The sequence below is a fragment of the Mesoplodon densirostris genome, chromosome 8 (genome assembly GCF_025265405.1).
Source record: "Mesoplodon densirostris isolate mMesDen1 chromosome 8, mMesDen1 primary haplotype, whole genome shotgun sequence".
NCBI lineage: Eukaryota > Metazoa > Chordata > Mammalia > Artiodactyla > Ziphiidae > Mesoplodon > Mesoplodon densirostris.
The window spans coordinates 113985950-114000267 of record NC_082668.1 but is presented as its reverse complement, the minus strand read 5'-3'; the positions used below and the strand labels follow the sequence as shown (position 1 = coordinate 114000267).

The 14318-nt window shown below is 36.5% G+C and overlaps 1 protein-coding gene across 2 annotated transcripts in view; it reads left to right on the top strand.

Annotated features, from left to right (window-relative positions):
• DPP10 (dipeptidyl peptidase like 10) overlaps positions 1 to 14318 on the top strand; it is a 689759-nt gene that overhangs the window by 150603 nt on the left and 524838 nt on the right. The window lies entirely within an intron of this gene.

The window sequence follows — 14318 nt, the reverse complement described above, 5'->3', positions numbered from 1 at the left end:
TATGCGGGCCTCTCACTGTTGTGGCCTCTCCCGTTGCGGAGCACAGGCTCCGGATGCGCAGGCCCAGCGGCCATGGCTCACGGGCCCAGCCGCTCCGCGGCATATGGGATCCTCCCAGACCGGGGCACGAACCCGTATCCCCTGCATCGGCAGGTGGACTCTTAACCACTGTGCCACCAGGGAGGCCCTCCAGTTTGCTCTTGCATTACTCTTTAAATTGTGTTCTTTATGTTAAATAGTTGAAAACTACTATATAAATTATCAGTAGGTTTAATTGTTCTCTGCGGTTTATTTCAGTACTCAGAAGTTTTACTACTCTTTGGTAGGTGATAACACAGAAGGCAGAGAGAGGCTGCTCACATTTGAAACTCCCAAACTGCCTTCCAGGAACAAAAAAGTTTGTCATGCTACTACAACCCACCCAACTGTAGCTTGCTCAAAAACTGATCACCATATATGGCGGTGAAAAAAATGGTCATTTCTATGATAGGATTGAGCTAGTCCCCATATCAACTCATATGCCTGTTGTTAAAGGCTATACATTTATAACTTCAGTTCCTGCCCCAGTTTTGTTATTTACAAGCCCCTTAAACATGTTGAATTTATTTCCTCATGTCCAACATTTGATTAACAAAAGCTCTCTTTCACAGAGTCATTTAGTCAACTCATTATGGTGGCTAATTATACAAATTGCAATATCAGGTGTTCCAATATGGTACTTTGTGACATATACCATCTTGGTAAAAAACATTGGCTTTGAAATGTATAGATTCCCAAAAATATAGTTTGTGGTTGTTATTTAACATATGAAGAGATTGAGAAAGAAATTAAGGGAGTCAGGAGAGAGGAAACTGAAGAGAAGGAGACTTAAAAAAAAAAAGAAAGAAAGAAATTTCTCTTATAAGAGGTGGCTTATCCATCATTCTCTCAGGAGCTGTCTCTTAACAGCCTCATTTGTACATCTGCAGTACAGTGTAGTTGAGCAATGTGATGGCTGTGAGTTGCTGCCGATTGCCAAGAATCTTTGTTAAAGGAAGATGAGCTAATGTTCAACATAGTGTTTCACTTAACCGTAGGAATTTTGACATAATTCTTAAAAACATGAATTACATGGCTTCATTGCTTCTATTGATGACTATCAGCCAGATGGAAGAAATTAGTATCATAGAATACCTATATGTTTCTCTTGAACTTTCTTCCATCTGATTCTAGTATCCTTTTCCCAGTGATTCAGTTTCTCAGATTTTCTTGTTAACTCTCTGAGGCCATAGTGATACCTTGGTGTCTTTGGGAGTTTGGTATAACAAAGATCTTGGTCACTCAGTAAGTTAAACCACCTCTACCCAACCCTTACCAAGTTGCCCCAGTAATAAAAACACAGGATATTTGCATTCATTTTGTCATGCACTTATTCATTTATTAAAACAAGGGTTTAAGCAAGATACACCTTGGTTTGAGTTATGGCTCTCGCAGAACTAGTTTTGTGAAGCTGGCTAATAATTTAACCTGGTCTTCACCCATCTGTATTATGGATGCAACTCATAATGCCAACTTTACAGTGTCGTTACCGACCCGGGTTCTTGGCCCCTTTAATCAATAGAAATTGATAAGAGGCCAGACAAGAAATTCAGGCAAGGCTTTATTGGGGCCCCTGCTGCAGCAGGGGGGAGCAAGAACAAACAACAGGTTTCCTTGCTCGCTCCCTGAGGGGGGGCAAGCTGGATCCTTATGTGGGGTGAGGGTAGGGGTGTGTCCAGGGGTCAGGCTGGGGTGGGGGGGGCTTAGGTGGTTTGCCCACCCCTTTGGTGGTGTTGTGTGCAGGAGGCATGCGCAGTGCCCTCCTTTTGCTCCTGACTCTTCAGAAGTGGCAGTTGGGAGTTTTTTGGTCTTTTTGTATCTTGTTGTCCAAAATTTGCCCCAACTGGGAATGCACGCAGTTATTTTTAGTCCTTTATAGTTTCTTTGTATTTTGTTGCTCAAGAAGACGTTTGTCCAGGTGCAAGCACTGCAGCAAAGTGTCCCAGGTCCCAGCCTGTCTCAGTGTTACTGTGAGGGATAAATGAGATAATAAAATTGAGGTGTTTAGTACAGTCTGTAGAACTGCTGCTGGCATTCCTCTTATTATTTTTATTATTAAGTACTTATTGACCACCAGACACAATGCCAAACACTGTGTTGCATGAGGGAGATTTCTAAGAAAAAGTATAAAGTCTTTCAGGAATATAGATCTTCTGTGATTTCAATTTTAAATTATGACAGGTGGAAAAATACTAAATATTTAATCTGGTGTCAGTCTTTCAGTGGTCTGTTCATTCATTTCTTCATACATCAATAGATAATTATGGAGTACAGCTTTCTAGGTACTATCATAGTTGGCCTCACTATCTCCTGCTTTATATCTGTCACTTCCAATCTCCTTCTTCCCCAGCTACACAAGCACACAACAACCACATATTCCAACCCAAAGAGTTAATTTCATATGAAAGTAATCACACACAAATGGAAGTGCAATTATTATTTAGATTTATAATTTAGTGTTTGTTTTACATACCACATGTTCAGATGTCTAGATTTCACTGTTATTTTTGGCAGGGATGTTATGAAATGAAAAATAAAAGTCAGTATGCTGGAGTGGAAAAAGTATTGTTACAGAAAACAAACAACTTGTGTTCTACACTCTCTGTTTGTAAACTCAATGTCACCAGGGGTTGGAAGATGATATAAATTGATGAAGTGGACATAGGTAATGATGGTGGTTTAGGAATTTGCTTGAGTTATGAACGAGCAAATACCAGCCTGGCTACATGGCCTCCATGGTGGGCTCAAACCAAACAGCAGAGTAAAATATAAGCTCAGAAGACTTAGAGTTTGTGGCCTGAGTCCTAAGCCTAGAAGTACTCTTAGAAGTTATCTAGTCTTGCCTCCCTCGTTAGACAGGAAAAAAAAAAAAAAACAGAACTGAGTTTGTTTAACCTCTGGTTCTGAGGGCTAGAATGTGCATCGAGACCATGAGTGTGGCCTTTTGATTTAGCACATGTGTGCCTGTCTGTGGTCAGACTCTAGTGCTCTGATTACACGGAGCCTCCCTCTTCTCACCCTCAGCAGTGCTAGAATAGACCCGCAAGGGAAAACCTCCAACTGAGGGAATAACATGCAACAACCCCCTCTAATCTTTCCTTTGTTCACAAGTATGTCCCCAAGGCCCAGCTTTCTAGGTAAAGCCAGTCAGACAGATGGAAACTTTCAACCAGGAAGGGGAATCCATGACAGGAAGGGAAACTTCTGATTCTGAAATTACTCAGCCAGATACTTGACCTTTTAGGATAAAGAGCTGACTCTAGAACAATCCTTCCAAGTAAGTGTTGGGGTCAGAAATTCAACACCTTTATAGCTACAGTAAGTCCCCTACATACGGACCTTCAGGTTGCAAACTTTCAAAGATTCGAATATGCATGCATTCACATGTCTAATCATGTATGTTAGTTCACGTGTCCGGCGTACATTGCCACGTGCAGCTTGCACTCCGTCTCCTACTGCTGACAACCCTTCAGCTCTACCGTCTCCCACCTCCTCTCTCTCCTCCAGTCAGTAACTCTTCTTGCCTGTTCACTCGATGCCAGCCCCTGGATGCCAGCTGTTGTACTGTACTACTGTACTTTTCAAGGTACTGTACTGTAAGATTAAAAATGTTTTCTTTATTTTTTGTGTTTGTTTTTTATGTATTATTAGTGTGAAAAGTATTATAAACCTATTACATTATAGTACTACATAGCCGATTTGTTTAGTTGGGTACCTGGGCTAACTTTGTTGGACTTAACGAACAAATTGGACTTATGAATGTGCTCTTGGAACGAAACTCGTTTGTATGTAGGGGATTTACAGTATACGACCTTGGACAAATCACTTACCTCCTTTGACCCCAAGTGTTTTGTTGAAGAAAAGGGCATCTTTGGTTTGCCAGAAACTGAAATGATTTCTTGAAGTTCATTACAGCTCTAATATCTGTGACCTAATAAAATAACAAAAGCAATAATGGTGGCTTGCTTAGTAACAAATATAGCAACAGACTAAATCTGGTGAGCTCTCTCACTAAACCCCTTCTACCTTGAAAATATATTTAATTATTTGGAGGAGGGTGGGTGAGGGAGAAAGCATACAAGGAGTTATCTAGTCTAAGAAATGATTTACAAACTGTTTTGCTCAAAATAGCATCACATTTTGCAGGTAAGTGCTAAGGAATGCAAGCCTATAACCAGAGAAACACATGTTCATTGTAATTTTGGTTTGATTGCAAATTTTATTACAGAAGTAATTTGACACAGGTGTCTTAAATTCCAAGGTTGTCAGCAACTTCCGTGCCTTGTGAAAAGAAGTCCTAATTATTTTTGAAGAGTAGGTTAACAATTCAAGTATTTCTTTAATAAGTAACTATTTCTGAAAGAAAATTTTTTTTCAGATTAAAGGGCACTTATACGGATGTATTGATCCAGCCCACGTATTTGTTGTTGTTGTTGTTTGTATTTAAAGAAAAAAGAGTATCTACATTTATTTTCAGAATAGGTAATAATAAGATCAATAATTATACTCTACAAATATATGGGTGTATATTTATGCTTAAAGTTCTGGAAATGAGTTTTAGGTAGCTATGCATTTACTCCACAGTCTCATATTTTTATTTAATATGCAGAATGACAGTGAACATGGTTAGGAAACATTTCACACAGAATACAGTTACCCATTTTGACCTGTTTGAAAAATAGAGAAGTGTATTTTATGAGTTAGAATGTATTTGGTAGAGGATATTCATCAAGCTCTTAAGTTTGATTGCCATGTTGAAATAACCACCTATGGACTGCCTATATTCCACCAGTTCTTCAGCAGCAGTGGCCTGTTGCCCTTTGATTAATGTCTGTAATCAGTCAGTGTCAAAACAAAGTCATCAGGTTAATTTACTCTCATGGTTGACTAAAGACAACATTGTAAGGCACTGAAATTGTGTCTTCATCGTTAGCTCTAGCTCTTGCTTTTAGGCAATTTTTTATTCCTTTAGTGCCTCCTCTATGTGAGCATTTGGGTTGATCGTCACAGTTCTATCAGAGTATAAAAGAAGTCAAGCACTCAGGTATAAGATACCAGAACTCTGCTTGATCTCAGTTAAACTATAATTTAATAAGGATGGTCCACTTCCACTATATAAATGTCTGTATTTTCCCTTATAGATGTATCTCTAATAGTAAGATGTTTACAGTAGATTCAGATTCCATTTTGGAAAATAATTTACAGAGTTTGAGATTTCCACTGTGATGTTGATGATTAGTTAAATCTTTAATGTCAGGTGAGGATTTGATCCATGAAGTTAGGCTCACATAGTTCATTTGAGCCAAAATTTAGAACCAAGGAAGTAGAGAGAACCTGAGAAATTTGTGCAATCCTATCCTGAAAAATAAACAAAACAAAAACTGGAAGTTAACATTTGAGGATGTGTGCTTTTCTTTGAAGAAATACCAATTTACAGATATTTTCCAAAGGAAGTGAACAATCATCTTTTTTATTTCTCATAACACACCAATTTCAAGAAAGTAAAGTAGTTTTCTAGATAATACGTCTAAGGCCAACAGAATTAGGATGAATTTAGGTACCTAGTTTGTGGACAGTGTACAGCAGATAGAGTGATTAAATTGACCTTTGTATCAGACTGACTTGAATTCATCACTTTGCCTTGATATGTGCCTGCAAATATGACTTTGAGGCAAAGAATTCTCTCTTACTATTGTCTTAGACACCAGATTTATTTATGTAACATCTTTATTGGAGTATAATTGCTTTACAATGTTGTGTTAGTTTCTGCTGTATAACAAAGTGAATCAGCTATACATATACATATATCCCCATATCTCCTCCCTCTTGTGTCTCCCTCCCAGCCTCTTTATCCCACCCATCTAGGTGGTAGCAAAGCACCAAGCTGATCTCCCTGTGCTATGCAGCTGCTTCCCACTAGCTATCTAGTTTACATTTGGTAGTGTATATATGTCAGTGTTACTCTCTCACTTCATCCCAGCTTACCCTTCCCCCTCTCCGTGTCCTCAAGTCCATTCTCTACGTCTGTGTCTTTATTCCTGTCCTGCCCCTAGGTTCATCAGAACCTTTTTTTTTTTTTAGATTCCATATATATGTGTTAGCATACAGTATTTGTTTTTCTCTTTCAGACTTACTTCACTCTATATGACAGACTCTAGGTCAATCCACTTCACAACAAATAACTCAATTTCATTTCTTTTTATGGCTGAGTAATATTCCACTGTATACATGTGCCACATCTTCTTTATCCATCCATCTGTCGATGAATACTTAGGTTGCTTCCATGTCCTGGCTATTGTAAATAGTGCTGCAATGAACATTGTGGTACATGACTCTTTTTGAATTATGGTTTTCTCAGGGGATATGCCCAGTAGTGGGATTGCTGGGTCATATGGTAGTTCTATTTGTAGTTTTTTAAGGAACCTCCATACTGTTCTCCATAGTGGCTGTATCAATTTACATTCCCACCAACAGTGCAAGAGGGTTCCCTTTTCTCCACACCCTCTCCAGCATTTATTGTTTGTAGATTTTTTCATGGTGTTCATTCTGACTGGTGTGAGGTGATAACTCATTGTAGTTTTGGTTTGCATTTCTCTGACGATTAGTGATGTTGAGCATCCTTTCATGTGCTTCTTGGCCATCTGTATATCTTCTTTGGAGAAATGTCCATTTAGGTCTTCTGCCCAGTTTTGGACTGGGTTGTTTGTTTTTTTGATATTGAGCTGCTTGAGTTGCTTGTATATTTTGGAGGTTAATCCTTTGTCAGTTGTTTCGTTTGCAAATATTTTCTCCCATTCTGAGGGTTGTCTTTTCGTCTTGTGTATGGTTTCCTTTGCTGTGCAAAAGCTTTTAAGTTTCATTAGGTCCCATTTGTTTATTTTTGTTTTTATTTTCATTTCTCTAGGAGGTGGGTCCAAAAGGATCTTGCTGTGATTTATGTCATAGAGGGTCCTGTATATGTTTTCCTCTAAGAGTTTTATAGTGTTTGGCCTTACATTTAGGTCTTTAATCCCTTTTGAGTTTATTTTTGTGTATGGTGTTAGGAAGTGTTCTAAATTCATTCTTATTTTTTTTTCTAATTTCATTCTTTTACATGTAGCTGTCCAGTTTTCCCAGCACCACTTATTGAAGAGGCTGTCTTTCCTCCATTGTATACTCTTGCCTCCTATATCAAGGATAAGGTGACCATATGTGCATGGGTTTATCTCTGGGCTTTCTATCCTGCTCCATTGATCTGTTTTTGTGCCAGTACCATACTGTCTTGTTTACTGTAGATTTGTAGTATAGTCTGAAGTCCAGGAGCCCGATTACTACAGGTCCATTTCTCTTTCTCAAGATTGCTTTGGCTATTCGGGGTCTTTTGTGTTTCCATATAAATTGTGAACTTTTTTGTTCTAGTTCTGTGAAAAATGCCAGTGGTAGTTTGATAGGGATTGCATTGAATCTGTAGATTGCTTTTGGTAGTAGAGTCATTTTCACAATGTTGATTCTTCCAATCCAAGAACATGGTATATCTCTGCATCTGTTTGTATCATCTTTAATTTTGTTCATCAGTGTCTTATAATTTTCTGCATACAGGTCTTTTGTCTCCTTAGGTAGGTTTATTCCTAGGTATTTAATTGTTTTTGTTGCAATGGTAAATGGGAGTGTTTCCTTAATTTCTCTTTCAGATTTTTCATCATTAATGTACAGGAATGCAAGAGATTTCTGTGCATTAATTTTGCATCCTGCTACTCTACCAAATTCATTGATTAGCTCTAGTAGTTTTCTGGTAGCATCTTTAGGATTTTCTATGTATAGTATTATGTCATTTGCAAACAGTGACAGCTTTACTTCTTCTTTTCCGATTGGATTCCTTTTATTTCTTTTTCTTCTCTGATTGCTGTGGTTAAAACTTCCAAAACTATGTTGAATAATAGCAGTGAGAGTGGGAAACCTTGTCTTGTTCCTGATCTTAGAGGAAATGGTTTCACTTTTTCACCATTGAGAATGATGTTGGCTGTGAGTTTGTCATATATGGCCTTTATTATGTTGAGGAAAGTTCCCTCTATGCCTACTTTCTGGAGAGTTTTTATCGTAAATGGATGTTGAATTTTGTCGAAAGCTTTCTCTGCATCTATTGAGATTATCATATGGCTTTTATACTTCAATTTGTTAATATGGTATATCACATTGATTGATTTGCATATATTGAAGAATCCTCTAAATGTTTGATAGAATTCGCCTGTGAAGCCATCTGGTCCTAGGCTTTTGTTTGTTGGAAGATTCTAAATCACACTTTCAATTTCAGTGCTTGTGATTGGTTTGTTTATATTTTCTGTTTCTTCCTGCTTCATTCTTTGAAGGTTGTGCTTTTATAAGAATTTGTCCATTTCTTCCAGGGTGTCCATTTTGTTGGCCTATAGTTGCCTGTAGTAATCTCTATGATCCTTTTGTTTTTCTGCAGTGTCAGTTGTTACATCTCCTTTTTCATTTCTAATTCTATAGATTTGAGTCTTCTCCCTTTTTTTCTTGATGAGTCTGGCTAATGGTTTATCAATTTTGTTTGTCTTCTCAAAGAATCAGCTTTTAATTTTATTGATCCTTGCTATCATTTTGTTCATTTGTTTTTCATTTATTTCTGATCTGATCTCTATGTTTTCTTTCCTTCTGCGAACTTCGGGGATTTTTTTGTTCTTCTTTCTCTAATTGCTTTAGGTGGAATGTTGAGTTGTTTAGTTGAGATTTTTCTTGGTTCTTGATGTAGGATTGTATTGCTATAAACTTCCCTCTTAGAACTGCTTTTGCTGCATATCATAGGTTTGTTTCTTGGTATTTTTTGGTTTCCTCTTTGATTTCTTCAGTGATCTCTTGGTTATTTAGTAGTGTATTTTTTAGCCTCCATGTGTTTGTAATTAAAAAAATTTTTTTCCTGTAATTGATATCTAGTCTCATAGCATTGTGGTTGGAAAAGACACTTGATACGATTTCAGTTTTCTTAAATTAACCAAGTCTTGATTTGTGACCAAGATATGGCCTATCCTGGGGAATGTTCTTTGAGCTATTGAGAAGAAAGTGTATTCTGTAGTTTTTGGATGCAATGTCCTATAAATATCAATTAAGTCCATCTTGTTTAATGTGTCATTTAAAGCTTATGTTTGCTTATTTATTTTCATTTTGGATGATGTGTCCATTGGTGAAAGTGGGCTGTTAAAGTCCCCTACTATGATTGTGTTACTGTCGATTTCCCCTTTTATGGCTTTTAACATTTGCCTTATGTATTGAGGTACTCCTATGTTGGGTGCATAAATATTTACAATTGTTATATCTTCTTCTTGCATTGATCCCTTAATCATTATGTAGTGTCCTTCTTTGTCTCTTGTAATAGTCTTTATTTTAAAGTCTATTTTGTCTGATATGAGAATTGCTACTCCAGCTTTCTTTTGGTTTCCATTTGCATGGAATATCTTCTTCCATCCCCTCACATTCAGTCTGTATGTGTCCCTAGGTCTGAAATGGGTCTCTTGTAGACAGCATATGTATAGGTCCTGTTTTTGTGTTCATTCAGCCAGTCTGTGTCTTTTGGTTGGAGCATTTAATCCATTTACATTTAAGGTAATTATCAATATGTATCAATATGTATGTTCCTATTGCCATTTTCTTAATTGTTTTGGGGTTTTTTTGTTTGTCTTTTCCTTCTCTTGTGTTTCCTGCCTATAGAAGTTCCTTTAGCATTTGTTGTAAAGCTGGTTTCATGGTGCTGAATTCTCTTAACTTTTGCTTATCTCTGAAAGTTTTAATTTCTCCATCAGATCTGAATGAGAATCTTGCTGGATAGAGTAATCTTGGTTGTAGATTTTTCCCTTTCATCACTTTAAATATGTCCTCTCACTCCCTTCTGGCTTGCAGAGTTTCTGCTGAAAAATGAGCTGTTAACCGTATGGGGATTCCCTTGTATGTTATTTGCTGCTTTTCCCTTGCTGCTTTTAATATTTTTTCTTTGTGTGTAAATTTTGATAGTTTGATTAATATGTGGCTCGGCGTGTTTCTCTTTGGGTTTTTCTTGTATTAAACTCTCTGGGCTTCCTGGACTTGATTGACTATTTCCTTTCCCATGTTAGGGAAGTTTTCAACTATAACCTCTCCAAATATTCTTTTGGACCCTTTCTTTTTCTCTTCTTCTCCTGAACCCTTACAATTCAAATGTTGGTGCATTTTATGTTGTCCCAGAGGTCTCTGAGACTGTCCTCAATTCTTTTCATTCTTTTTTTTATTCTGCTCCCTGGCAGTTATTTCTACCATTTTATCTTCCAGGTCACTTATCTGTTCTTTTGCCTCTGTTATTCTGCTATTGATTCCTTCTAGAGTATTTTTAATTTCAGTAATTGTTTTTTTCATCACTGTTTGTTTGCTCTTTAGTTCTTCTAGATCCCTGTTAACTGTTTCTTGTATTTTCTCCATTTTGTTTCCGAGATATTGGATCATCTTTACTATCATTACTCTGAATTCTTTTTCAGGTAGGTTGCCTATTTTTTCTTCATTTAATTGGTCTTGTAGGTTTTTACCTTGCTGCTTATTCTATAACATATCTTTTGTCATTTAATTTTTTTATTTTTAATGGGTGATGCTTTATTCCTGTCTTACTGGTTGTTTGGCCTGAGACATCCAGCACTGGAATTTGCAAGCAGTTCCATAGAGCTGGGTCTTGGTGCTGAGATGAGGACCTCCAGGCAGCCTCACTGAGATTAATCTTCCCTGGTGTCTGAGGTTCTCTGTTATTCCACTGGTTTGGACTCAGAGCTCCCATCACAGGAGCTTGGGACCAACCTCTGGCCTGGGAACCAACATGTCATGAGCTTCATGGCACGGTTAAAAAAAAAAAAAAAAAGAGCAGTACAGTATCAAAGAATAAAAAACAAAATGAAATTAGAAAGATAAAAAATATATTAGAAAAAAAAACTATAATTGAAACAGCCAGTCACTGGGGGTAACTGCCGTCCACTTAGGTGTCCGTGGTCCCCCACCCTTGCCTGGTAGGTGCCCTAGTTTTGAGGAGATGCAAATCCCATGTCCTCCTAATATGCCATCTTGGCACCCCCCCACATTTCTTAAAGGAATGTTTTGACCCTTTGAAATGAGGCTTTAAAAATATTAATCTGTCCCTATTTATAAAAAAGGTAATTTCCTAGAAAACAGTTGATAAAATTAAGTGCTTTATTGGACAGGTGACAGCTGATTTGTTATTGTTATGCAAAAACTCAAAATGAATTTATTCTGATTACTATTATATTCTGAGAAAATAATAGCTCCTGGTTATAGTTAGTTAAAATGTCATGTTATATTATGTTGCAAGCAATGTCTTGGCAGCTCTAATTTAAAAGGTGTCATTTAAGCATCTGACCTGTGTTTTAAAATGTCAAAGCAACGATTAAAATATCCCATTATGCTTTTATGAGGGGGAAATAATGTTTTACATATTTTGAAATTTGCAGTACTCACTTATAAACATCAACATCCACCAAGATGCAAATCGTATATTTTATTTTGTTGAATTAAAAAGAGATATATGTTGTATTGATAGGCATAAGCTAAATTGTCTCTGCTTGTTTTTCCAAGAACAGCACAGATGAACACATTTTAATATGGTATTACCCAGGCATAATCAGGCTGCCAAAGAGAAAACAATGACAGATTCTAACAGTTTCCCCCCAGATAACATGGACTGTGGTTGCTTTTCTAACAGATTTATCTCTTATGTTAAATGAAAAATAATTTTCTCTGCCACTAATAAATTCAGACTAGTTATATTTTTTGTCTTTGCTTTATAGTTGCATTTCTATTTTTAAGTCAGATTTGATTTCCTTATTTGTTTTCATCTTTTTGTATTGTCCAATCAGATAAGTAAGGGATTTAGTTTACCTTATAATGTGTTCATTTTTATAAGAGTCAGAAGAGAATCTGTTTTAATAAGTAACATTTATTTATTATCTGCTTGTTACATTCCAGGTATTGTACTGAGTGCTTTAAATGTACTACTTTATTTATCATCACACCACTAACATGAAATAGATACTATTAATTTATTCATATTCTACATTATTGGCTGAGTGTTACAAATTACAGTAAATTGCCTGTCACACAGTTAGAATATGGGGAAGCTGGGTCCCTATCCCAGGCCATTTTGGCTCTAACACCTGTCTTAACCTTTGAAATAAAAGTTAAGCTCTATATTGTACCTATGCAAAGTATGGGCAGAAACATTTGAGAAAAAAAAAAGAGAGAGAGAGCAAAATGAACTGTGCTTTTATTCTGAGCCTTGATATATATATTTTTTAATGAGTGAGTTAATCCTGTATATTTACAAAAGGGAATGCAAAGCAAAGAAGGAATTAAGTTGGGGTGGCCAAGGGGTAGTTAGGGAAGAAGTGACAGAAGTAGGTGACTGCAAAGTATACACGTAAATTCTTTCCTCTATCATATTGTTTTCTAAAACTTCAAACACTCATGATAAAATGTAAGTGAACCTTTTCTTTCGTAAACCACAGTGTATCAAAACTATTTACATGTCACTGTACAACTTTAAATATGTTGTCATATTTTTTATTTGCATTCTTTTAAAAGAAATACTTGCTTTAGGAATATGATAGCCTGGGGAAAAATGGGGAATCAAAATAGCCTGGTCTTTGAGAAGGAAAGTTTCCTTAAGCGAGGGTGTTGTATCCAATTGCCCCTCCTCCTGGAAAAACAATTAGCATACATTAGCCCCCTGTATTTGTGAAAGGGGATTTTTTAATATGCAATTATTTTCCAGGGACTTTTAACATCCAGTTCCTTGGCTTTGAAGTGTAACTGAAGCCACCTCATTCTAGAATTCATTTATTAGGTAGGGGAAGGTACAATATCTGTAAAAAGAAATTACCTTTAAGTTAAACAGTATTTTAAACTAAATAATATCCACTAATATCCCACTCTCTGCCTTTGCTCTGCAAAATGAAAATTTATCTTGGAAAAATTTCAGTGTTTGTTCATTGTTTTGGGTTATTTTTTCACACTCTTTTCTCTTGGTCTAAGATTGTTCAATTGAATGTAAGTTCCAACTGAGAAAACTCTCTAGAAAAACTGGAATCAGTGAAGCTAGACTTGGGAAACATCCTTACTTAAATGGAAAATTGTGCCTTAAATCTGTGCATAATAATTTGACTTTTGCATGGGGTGTAGAAGACCTCTGATCCTAGACTTACAGCCTACCCTGTTTTTTTCTGGAGAAACACTAGCAATTATACAATATTAGGGAAACAAGGCCAATGAACTTACTTTTTTATATGGGTTATACCATATGGATAATGCCATGTACCATAAAATTATCCACTTTGAAGTGAACAGTTCAATGGCATTTAGTATGTTCACAATGTGTGTAACCACCAACTCTATATAGTTCCAAAACATGTTATCACTCCAAAAGGAAACCCTGTGCCCATTAAGAAGTTACTCCTCACTTTCCACTTGCCCCAGCTTCTGGCAGCCACCAATCTAGCTCTGTCTCTACCAGTTTACCTATTCTGAATATTTCATAGAAATGGGATCAAACAATATGTGACCTTTTTAGTTTGACTTCTTTCACTTAACATAATGTTTTAGAAGTTCATCCACGTTTTCACATATCAGCATTTCATTCCCTTTTATGGCTGAATAGTAGTCCATTGTATGTATGTATCACAATTTGTTTATCCATTCATTGATTCATCCATCCATCCATCCATCCAATCACTGATGGAAATTTGGAATGTTTTCACCTTTTGGCTATTGGGAATAGAGCTGCTATGTACATGTGTGTACATGCATTGTTTTTTGTTTTTTTTTTGAGTTCTTGTTTTCAATTTTTTGATGAGTATGTCCAGGAATGGAATTGTGGGGCTATGTGCTAATTCATGTTTAACTTTTTGAGAAACTACCAGACTATTTTCCACAGCAACTACACCGTCTTACATTTCCAACAGCAATATATACATTTTCGAGTTTCTCCACATCCTCATCAACACTTGTTATTTTCCATTTATTTTATGATTGTCATCCAAGAGGTTTGAAGTGACATCTCATTTGGTTTTAATATGCATTTCCCGAATGATTAGTGTTGTTGAGCATCTTCTCATATGCTTATTGGCCGTTTGTGTATCTTCGTTTAAGAATGGTCTATTCAAGTCTTTTGCACATGTTTTAATTGGGTTGTTTGATTTATTGTTGTTGAGTTGTAGTTCTATATT